Source organism: Schistocerca gregaria, chromosome 2, assembly GCF_023897955.1.
Source record: "Schistocerca gregaria isolate iqSchGreg1 chromosome 2, iqSchGreg1.2, whole genome shotgun sequence".
NCBI lineage: Eukaryota > Metazoa > Arthropoda > Insecta > Orthoptera > Acrididae > Schistocerca > Schistocerca gregaria.
Window position 1 is genome coordinate 403,373,868 of NC_064921.1, and position 11,033 is coordinate 403,384,900.

The following is an 11,033-nucleotide window of genomic DNA, read 5'->3' on the forward strand; positions in this document are numbered from 1 at the left end:
TTTCTTGCCTTTCCTGGAAAAAACATGGAATCAGTTTAAGAAGATTGTTGGTTGGAAGCTGATATGAAAGTATATGTCTTCTCTCACATCCCAGACATGCTCTGTCAGTTATAAATCAGAGGATGGGCCAGGCCAGTCAAGGATCAGCAGATTCAGTCCTCAAGGCGTTGCAGTGTGTGAATTTACATTATCCAGCTGAAATATGGCATTTCGTATCCTGGTCGTAAAGGGTACTACAGAGTTTACCTTATTTGCCACTTAGACAACGAGAATTCGTCTATCTTGAACAATTACCAAATCAGCCTTGTCATATTTAGTAGACCTTCATACTATGATCCTAGGAGTGGAAGAGATATGGGACTTGAGACTCACTGGTTCTTGTGACAAATCACCAGGTTTTATGAGTACATCAGCGTCGATCTGACCGCTATAAACAGAAATGAGACTTATAGCTGGCAACTACAGATTGCCACTAGTAGGATGATAATGAGGATTCTGGAACATATCCCGTGTGGCCAGCGTCAGTGAACAGCCTCGCTGGTTGCCTGCTTGCAGGGGCAATGGCGTCACTTGGCCTACCCAACCATCACCAATCTCATCAGTAACATAATCATTCACATCAAGCCACACCCCACTACCCTCTCATCCTTTACGTCTAGACAACAAAAATCCAAGATGGCAAAGCCAGCCCAGTTATGTTAGAAGAAAATTATAAACTCCCTCCGCTACTTCCAGCCAGTCACAGCCTAGTATTAAAAATGAAACAGCCATTCAAAATTTAAGATTGCAGAATTTGGCCCTGCAGCCAATCAAAATTAAGCATTAAAATAATGCATAAAAATGGTGGTAAGTTAACACTACACCTGTGAGAGTTGTAAGCCACTACTCAACTATTACCATATCAGCAGCAAATATTACAGTTTTTTAACAATGCTTTGAGTTCCCTGGAAGATGAAGTAAGGAAGGTCTTTTGGCTATAAATACAATGCTGGGAAAAGATAATGCACCCATTTACAGGTATCCAATCCAGTTAAGATTTATTGTTGCAACAATGAATATGGATTACATGAAATGACTGTATTTACAGATAAATAGCAAAAGCGGTTCTGAGGTACCAAGTATCAATCCATGCTGAAACACCCATATTAGTAAATATTGTAGCCTCCACGGGCGGCAATTCAGGCCCTGCCTCTGGCATCAGCTCATTGTACAGATGGTGAATACTGTCCTGGGATACGTTGTGCTCTACCAGTTCATTTAGTTTTACGAGGGCTATCCTCAAAGTACATTACGTTTTGGAATTAAAAATAAATAAAGTATTCGATTTTTTTATTATATACAGATGAAAGCCACACTTAAATACTACTTTTCTAAATAGTTTCCATTTAAATTAAGGCACTTATCGTAGCGATGGACGAGCTTGGAAATTCCTTCGTCGTAAAATTCAGCCGCCTGCGCCTTCAACCACGTGGTTACCTCTTCTTGAAGCTGTGCGTCGTCATCAAAACGCTGCATAGCCAACCACTTCTTCTTTGCTGGGAATAAGTGGAAGTCGCTCGGTGCCAGGTCGGGACTGTAAGGCGGATGAGGAAACAACTCCCACTTAAAAGATTCGGGAACTTCAGAGTGGCATTTTGCCGTGTGGGCCCGGGCGTTGTCGTGAATCAGCAAGATCTTTGAGCCCAACTTTCCCCTGCGCTTGTTTTGCATTGCTCTTCTGAGGTTGTGCAGAGTTTGGCAGTACCTTTTAGAGTTTATTGTAGTGCCTCTTTGCAGGAAATCCACAAAAATCACACCTTTTCTGTCCCAAAAGAGGTAACCACGTGGTTGGAGGCGCAGGCGGCCGAATTTTACGACGAAGGAATTTCCAGGCTCGTCCATCGCTAAGATAAGTGCCTTAATTTAAATGGCAACTATGTAGAAAAGTAGTATTTAAGTGTGGCTTTCATCTGTATATAATTTCAAAAATATCCAATTCTTTATTTATTTTTAATTCCAAAACGTAATGTACTTTATGGATAGCCCTCGTATAAGAATTGTTGGTTGACAAGTTGCACAAGTCACTTCTTGTCCCATCATATCGACATGTGCTCGATTGAAGACAAGTCCAAAGGTCGTACTGATCAGGGAAGTTACTGCACATCTGACAGTTCACGTTGAGCTTCACAGGTAGAGTGTGGGCAAGCATTCTCCTGTTGGAACAACGTATCACATTCCTGTTGCGAGAACGGCACGAGAACGGGTCTAATAACTTCCTGCACAGCCGAGGTCTGGTAAGCACCCTTCCAGAAACACCTAGTGCTTTCATCGCTGAAGACCAAGCCGCGCCATTCCATCTTCCAAGTGATCGTCTGTCGGCATCAGTCGAGCCGTGCATATTGATGCTGTGGCGTGAGTGGAAGACGGACTAGAGGTCTGCATGCTTGTAATCCCACCGATAATAACTAGTTCACAACAGTTCGTGTTGACACGCCTGGACTCACAAGTCTAGTGTGAAGCGAGAATTCTTGTAATCCTTACAGATTTCGAGATAAGACAAACATACACTTTTTATACTCGACTCGCATCTCAATCTCCTTTAGGAAAGCAGCCGAAGAGTAAAGGTGCCCTTCTTTCGTACCACATTAATAATAGTTCAGCTTTTTCAGCATTACTTTCACATGATGGTGCGTAATAACAATCAATCCCATTTGCCTCTTTTACTCTTTTAAGTTCTTCCTTCCGCGCTTAAAACCAATGCCCTTGATGCGTTCCTTTTTTTTCGTTGTAACCATGTAACAAATATTCTGTTTAAAATGGTGTTCAAACGGCGTTCCGTTTTTAGCAAAAAACAACATTCAAATACTTTACCTCAGGGAAAGCAGTCAAACTAAAAAAGGATTGATTTATTTGTTGCTGCAGACTCAATCTGTGCTAGATTGTTAAAATGCTACACGAAGAGCCAATACTTCTGAGCGTTATTGGGTGGTTACAGCGATCGCTTTTCTATTTTATTATTTGGCAACAGTTTATTTTAAGTTGGTGGCCATACCCTTCCGGGCACCACAATTGTTGGCGCCACGTCCTTGTGAATCGTATAAACTATCTTTGTCTGATCGTATTTTAGCTGTTGGTTTATCATATATTCTAAGACAGAGTTTGGGGATCAGCTGGAAACGTTGCGTAAATGTGCATGGAGGGGGAAAACACTGCACTTTGGCTGATCGGCGTAGCAGACTAACAAGTAAGTATCGTTAACCAGGTGCGCGGATTCGATCCAGACGAGTGTAGCCTTTCAAGTTTTTGCAAAAACAATGAAAGAAAAACTATTTTGGGTACAAATCGTTCTGCTGTTTCTCAAAATATTCGCCTTTAAATTTATACACTTGGACCAATTCCACCCTGATTTTCATACTTCAAAAAATTATTTTGGGAGGATAAAGTTTTTTGAGGTCATCAAGATCGCAGTCCGCACACGCTTTGTTTGCCACAGGGGAACAAAAAGAAGTTGCTGCGCTATAAACCCGGTGAACACGGGCAATGATACGTTAATTCGGTGTTTCTCTGAAGAGCCAAAGAAACTGGCAGACCTGCCCAATATCGTGTAGGGCCTCTGCGAACACGCAGAAGTGCCGCAACACGACGTGATATGGACTCGAGTAATGACTGAAGTAGTGCTGGAGGGAATGATAATTAACTCAAGTCCGTAAGCTGTCGACAGTCGCTGATATACATCAACAGAAATAGTAGAAAATGTGTGCCCCGACCGGAACTCGATCCCGGGATCTCCTGCTTACATGGCAGACGCTCTTTCCATCTGAGTCACCGAGGGCACAGAGGATAGTGCGACTGCAGGGATTTATCCCTTGCACGCTCCCCGTGAGACCCACATTCCCAACTATGTCCACACACTACATTCGTAGTGCCCGTGCCCCATTACACTCATTACTCGTGGCAGCCAATCTTACTGAGCCCCTAAGAGTTCAGGCAATGCGTGGCATCCAGCACAGAAGAATAAGGTCAATGGCCGGCTAAGCTGAACTACGTACGAGGATGCTATATGTTCTTTCGGACATGTCTGAAAGAACAAATACCATCTTCGTATATAGTGCTCGAGGGAAGTGACACCATGAATCCTGTAGGGCCGTCCATAAATCCGTATAAGTACGAGGGAGTGGCAAACTTTTTGAAATCTGATGTGTGCATAAGAACACAGAAGTACACGAAATAGCACAGGCCAAACAAATACGTTAACAGATAAGTTGAAATTTGCACATATGACAACACAAGCATCCTGCGAGCTCACAGGAGAATTAAGAACTTGCACTGCAGTGGTGGAACTACACACAAAGCTTCAATTCTGCACAGTGACCCCCAAACGCACACACTTACATAAGCTATCAATAGTGGCCTGCTGCTACCCACCATCGTTTCAGTCTGACCAATCTGTAAAGGGCAGTGAACTATACAGTAAGGGTGATCCTTCTGTGTGATAAGATAAGCGATTCTTAAGTCAGCTGATTATTTTCAAATATTTTAGTTCGCTAAGATTGGAACTGATACATATAATCATGTGGCTGCAATCCTTTTGTATACCATCGTGTCCTGCATTGAAAAATAATTGCCGGCCGGTGTGGCCGTGCGGTTCTGGGCGCTTCAGTCTGCAACCGCGTGACCTCTACGGTCGCACGTTCGAGTCCTGCCTCGGGCATGGATGTGTGTGATGTCTTTAGGTTAGTTAGGTTTAAGTAGTTCTAAGTTCTAGGGGACTGATGACCACAGATGTTAAGTCCCATAGAGATTAGAGCCATTTGAACCATTTTTTGAAAAATAATTTTGTGCAATTACAGTGAAATGCAATATCATTACGAATGAAATTATAGTAAACGTATATCTGGCATAATAACAAAGAAATTACAAAGAACTCCGTTGTGATACTGAGGATACATCATCTGCAGCTTTGGAAACTTGACGAAAATCTGATGTTATCGATATTTTCGAAGCTGTATACAAAATGTTCAAGCATTGATACAGGCACTAAAAGCATAAGAGAAATGATAGGAGGTGCACTGTTGGCATTATTCTAAAGGTTCTTAACACTGGCGAAAAATACACTATGCACGCACTGTGTATTGGCGTTCGGACTCTTCAATACAATTCTGTATCAAAAGCAATCTGAAATCTTCGGAACGGTAGAGTTTTGTGTGTAGTTATTGCCGCCCTCAGCTACTAACAATAAACTTTACAGCAACGTTGTAAAAGCCAATGTTGACTGCTGTGTTTGATTTCGTGGATATGTAGTTTGCAGCAAAAAGTATGATTGCAGAATATATATGCATCGATATCAGTTTCAAACTCAGTCATTCATACTGACGAAGGTCTGATAGTTTACGAGTACTTGTGATATGTTTTACAGTGTTTTTCAAATGACGAATGTTTCTGCCGCGTGTACGAAGTGGTGCACAGTCAGGGTTGAGGTATGCGCATAGTTTGCTGGGACGAAAAGGAGAATATTTTTTAGAAATGTTTGAACAAAATAATCACTTTATCAGATTACTTCAGTAAGTGAAACTACTGGATTGGGGCTTTGCCGTAATACGACATACATAGCGCCAAAAATGCTCAGCTGTTGTTAAGACACACAATATTTTACATATTTCACGCGAACGAAGTTTTTAAGCTCACCGAGAAACAGTTTCTGCAATTCAGGCAGCGAATGTTGTACTTAACGGTCTTCAATGCATTGGCATAGTGTAGAGGAGTGACTCATGTAGTAGTCTACCAAAAGATTATTTTCAACAGTGACATTTTATTTACGTCGAATTCATCATCATTATTATTTCATTATTTAACATTCATTGGTGGATAAAGGCTCTCTGTCGACTGCTCCATGCTCTACTCTTCAGGTGTACGCTCCCCTTGTTCCTGTATGTTTTCTAACTTCACGTTCCCACTTTCCATTAGGTCTTCATATGTATATATTCTTTTGGAAACTTCCTTGGTCCATATACTTTGTTGCTTGTCCAGCCTACCTTTATTTCGTCGCATTACGCAAGGGCGCGCCCATACCTGAGGAGGGCAAAGGGGGGTGGGGAGAAGAAGGCCGGAGCGCCATCTCCCGCCCCCCCCTCCCCCTAGCTTTCAGGGAAAGGAAAAAAAAATTTAAAAAAATCTAGTGTAGAAGGGTGTTTTCTTTCAAGGAAATGTTTAAAATGTCAGTATTACGCAGGTTTATAACGGGTCAGAACTGGATATTTTTATGGCTTCTTACAAATCGCGATTAGTCTCCCAAATTATTGAATATGCACCGTATCCTCAGGTCTCAACCCCCTCCCCCCTCCAACTATCGTATGGGCGCCCTTGCCATCACGTCTTCACTCCAGGGTATTCCCTAAGCCACTTATTTGATTTCCTGCCTCTATCAGCAATTCCCAGTATCTATCCTCGGTTTTTGAATGGTTTTCACATCAAAAGTCCATGAGTCATCGATTTGCCAAAACTTGTGATGCACTTTGATGGTAAATTTTCCTTTCCAGATTCATCGGATGCACAATTTTGGAAGCCCACCTTACGTTACCAAAAATACACCAGGCCATTTTTATTCCTTTTATTTATCTTGCTGATCATGCAGTCATTATCTTCAGTTGCTCTATATTAAAACTTTTCATCTGGCTTTACAACTTCATTAGTCGTTTGTACTATTTTATTTTCGGTATGTTCATTGCATACAATTTTAAGTCTTATCTACAGGGTGAACCATAACCCCACACTTACAAAACTTTGGTGTTTGTTCGGGGACATTTTCTGAGTAGTTTGGTATCAGGGACCCGTGGTCTCCTGTGGCAGGATTTCTTACACCTTTTTATCTTTGTATCTGAACTGCACTGAAAATATCTGCATGACAATGGAAATGTCAACAATATGCGCGATGTGTTTAGAGGCAAATCCGTTCCAGTCGTAAACGATACCTGCTGTTGACAACAGTACGAGTGGTAGTTAATGTTTTTATCATCATCTCAAAAAAATACACTTTTGTTTTTGTTTGTAAGTACGCAGATGTGTGCAGTTCTGGTACAGATTGAAATCTCCGCTCCACAGTCCCGTAGCACACTGCTAGAAAATGAGCTGCGCCATTCTGATTTGGCTCGCCTAGGGCGTGTGCTATAGCCCTGTGGCGCAGGAATCTCAGTGTGTACCACGACTGCACACATGAACCAGGTGGTTATAATTAAAGTGCACTTAATTACAGAGGTCCAGTGTGGGCTGTATCATCCTGGCACCAAAACGTGTTAGAATTCCGACGCGTTAATGCGAAATAGATTTACGCTGGGGAAAAAAATAGTTCCAATTTTGGCCACAAGGTGCAGATTTGGCACTACACAGCCTCTCGTCGACGTCTACTGTGTCATTTTGAGCAAGTTGTGGTAGTTAGCAACATCAACACATTTTATCACTCGTTTGATCTCTTCTGCCCATGTCCCATACCTAATCTGTTACATATGGAAACGTATCTATACGTCTTTCTGGCATTCCCAGCACCAGATTTGCACCTGGTGGCCAAACCTGAAACTAATTTATTTCCAGCGTAAATCGGTTCCACGTTAACACATTAGAATATATACCAAATTTCGCTGCCATACGATAATTACAGCCCACCTGGACCTTTGTGAGCAGCTGCACTTTAATTTCAGCCACCTCGTACCTATAAACAAACAAAACATTACTTACGCAACATAATTTTTTCGAAATGATAAAGTTTTCACTACCTCTCAATGTTCACTTGACACATCGCCCTACTGCCTGAATACAGTACTGCTCGGTTCTGTCTCGGATTTGTTTTCCTGGGAGTGTTTGTAGTACGTTAAAGACGATACAGAACAATATGCATAGATTTACTGATACACGTCTCTTTATCGGTGCACTGAGTGCAATAGAAGAACGGCACAATAACGCAGCGCTGAGCTGTCCTTTCAGTGACGTTAACCACATCACAGTACATCTGCAACTTTGGAAATTCTTCGCCAGAAAAATTATTCGTTCCTATGCGTATCACTGTTAAAGCACGACTAACACTGCCGTAAAAACAAACACGGAACAGTGCCGAGCAGTAGTGTAAGCAAACTTGAGGGCGAACATTAAATTGGGCATTTCCTTCGTCAACATAAAGAATCCCGTGTGCGTGAATGGAACAGGCTGGGTTCCAGACATGACACGCCCCGCGTACCGACACCGTCTCCACTGCTGAGAAGATGAAAATGAAATGGAATGGAATGTTCGTATGGCATTTTTGGCCGGAATGCCGCATCTGGGGTATTAGGCGACTTCGTCGACGAAGATCAAATGATCATAATGACCACATCACAATATCCATTACCCGACCGGATTAAATCTCCGACACGGCCGGGTATTGAACTCGGGTCCCCCGCATTGCACTCAGCCGCGTTGATCAATCAGCTACCGAGGCGTTCCAGTGCAGTTCATCTACAAAAAGAAATGGGGGTGTGAAATCTATTATTCTGAAATGAGTCAACGGAAACTACGGGTCTCCTATACCAAAATATTAGTCTTTGAACACCCCAGAAATTTTGTCGGTGGAGTTGCAGTTCACACTGTCTGAATATTTTTCAGGCCCACTTTCATATGTGCTCCATTCATTTCGTCGAATTGTTCAAGATTTTCTGCACTATCGGCAAACAGTAGTCATCAGCGAACAGAAGGCAACTTAGATAGTTACATTAACCCGTAATGTTTCTTTGTATCTGAAAACTTCCCCTTGGGCTACTGAAAGCCGTATTGGTGATATGGAATAGCTGCTCTTCTGTCCTCTTTCAGTTCTGAATTTCTCACTGCTTATTGACGTCGATTGGGAGTATTAGCATAGATATGAATATTCGTCAGTACAGCAATTGTTGCCCCATAACTGTTAGCAGAAAGCATTCCGTCCCGAACTACGAATTCCACAGACGTGGCAGTTCGCACTCATCGTTCCGTTCTGCAGATTCATTCACGACTTCGAAATAACCCATAGACTTCTATAGCCAACTTGTTTCTTAACCCTGGCAAAAGAAAATTTTTGCTTTTTGAGGTTCGTGGTAATTTTAGGCGGCATCTTGTAACCACATTAAGGAGAAGAAGACGGTATGTTTCTAGTTTGCTATACCCTGTGTGACAAAATAAACTTGGCTGACTGACAAAACAACGATTGGTCGAAGGGTTTTCCCTGTCGTTTCAATTCTAAACTGTTCCACAGTTATCTTTGAATGCGAATCGATAATAACCAGATATTCTATTTTGTAGTCAAGTCCTTTTATGATAATCCGACAGTGTCCCAAGTTATTTTCACGTGTAGAGACATCGGTTCCCACTGTCTGGACTCCAACACTATATGTTATTTCACACTCACGAAGTTCAGATACCATTAACATAGATATATTTAATCTTTGCAGTTATCACAACAGACATGAATATGTATTTGGTGGTTAAAGTAAGTCGATATTACGTGCTACAGTTTTTTTTAACCGAAGCGCGCGTTTCGCTGTCGCGCTATCAATGGATGACCGTGAGCAAAAAAATTGATACCTCTGTGGAAATCACCTGTTATTTCTACAGAGATACAGCTACTGGATTCCTATGCTCTTTACCTCTGTTGGGAATAACTTTAACGCTTCATGGTAATATATGTGATTATTTTCTTGTAATTGTAAAAGTGGGCTAGCAGGGTATTTTGGCTTCTTCAGTTGGACAGGGGGAGGCAGGGGGGAGGGAGGGGGGAGGAGAGTGGGGACAGGATAAGCTAAAGGCCCACTGCCATGCAATTCCTATCAATGGAAGAAACAGCATATATCAAATACATCCACGCGGATGCTGTACTACACAGTGCATTCGGTAGTAAGTACCAACAGCTATTAGAATAACAACCACCAAACATAAACAGTATGTAACTATAATGCAATCCGCTAAGTACGATAACCGTACTGACCACATCTGTTATACACTAAACAGGCCGTGTACCACCTCTGACAACAGGGGTTGTTTCCGACACAGACGGTAGTGTTCTCTCAAGTCTGTCCCTTACGCATTTCCCGAATAGTACAAATGGGATTGGAGACGTTTTAGAACATTTAGTACATTAGACGCTTTACTTCAACTAGGCTTTTGCACTTGTTGACCAGATTATGTGGCAGTAAAAACCACAATCGACCCAACTATTACAGTGTCATAGAGTCTGATAATGCAATCTACAGAGTAATTTGGGATTTGGCGACTAGGTTTTTCAGATCTCATAAAAAATTCTATCACTCCGTAGATACAACGTCTCGGGACTAAACTTGTGATGAAAAACTTTTGTTGGGGGAAGAAACAATCGACTTTTTCGAAGGGAGGAGAGAGAGAGAGAGAGAGAGAGAGAGAGAGAGAGAGAGGGGGGGGGGGGGGGGGCGCAGCGTGTCCACAGTTCGTTGGCTCCCAGACACCAAGCAATGTAGATCAGGGATCAACAAATGTGAAGAAAAATTCGGTTGCTTACACGAAAATCTGGTGTCGCGAGGTTCATCTTCCACCAAAGATAAATTACCGAATATTTTTAATGGAAACACCAAAATAACTTTCAAGGGCTGTACGGGCGTGCAACGTTAGAGGGCTGGTTGTTAAACGCTAAGTAACAACGCATCATTTCTGCAGTTCTGCTCCAAAAGACAGCATATGCACCACGTACGCTCTACAGCAACCGGGCGCTCACGGCGCTGTGTGTGTACTCACCGCGCCGGCAGAGCCCTGGCTGTGACGCGCACACGCGACGCTACGCGAAGCGAGACGAAGCGACACGACGCCCCCACTGACTTGCGCCGAACTGCGCTTCCGACCTGGCGCGGCCCTTTCCATCGGCTCGCTCGCCTCTGCGACGTCACGAGCGCAGCAGGCACGTGGGCGGGGCATCTGCGCGAAGAGGCGTCACGCAACAGGTATCCTCGCAGAGTGGTTAGGGGTCCGGTACTTAATGGCCAAATGTTATTCTGTTGTTGATACAAAAGTAATGGCCATACAGATGTAGTTTA

The 11,033-nt window shown here is 42.8% G+C and overlaps 1 protein-coding gene across 1 annotated transcript in view; it reads right to left on the reverse strand.

Annotated features, from left to right (window-relative positions):
* The window catches only part of LOC126322655 (inositol polyphosphate multikinase-like), a 347,524-nt gene extending 336,698 nt beyond the window's left edge, over positions 1-10,826 (reverse strand). The window contains exon 1 of the mRNA XM_049994513.1: positions 10,738-10,826. The gene's annotated coding sequence lies outside the window, so the exon portion shown is untranslated. The remainder of the gene's footprint in view (positions 1-10,737) is intronic.
* Between the last annotated feature and the right edge of the window lie 207 nt (positions 10,827-11,033).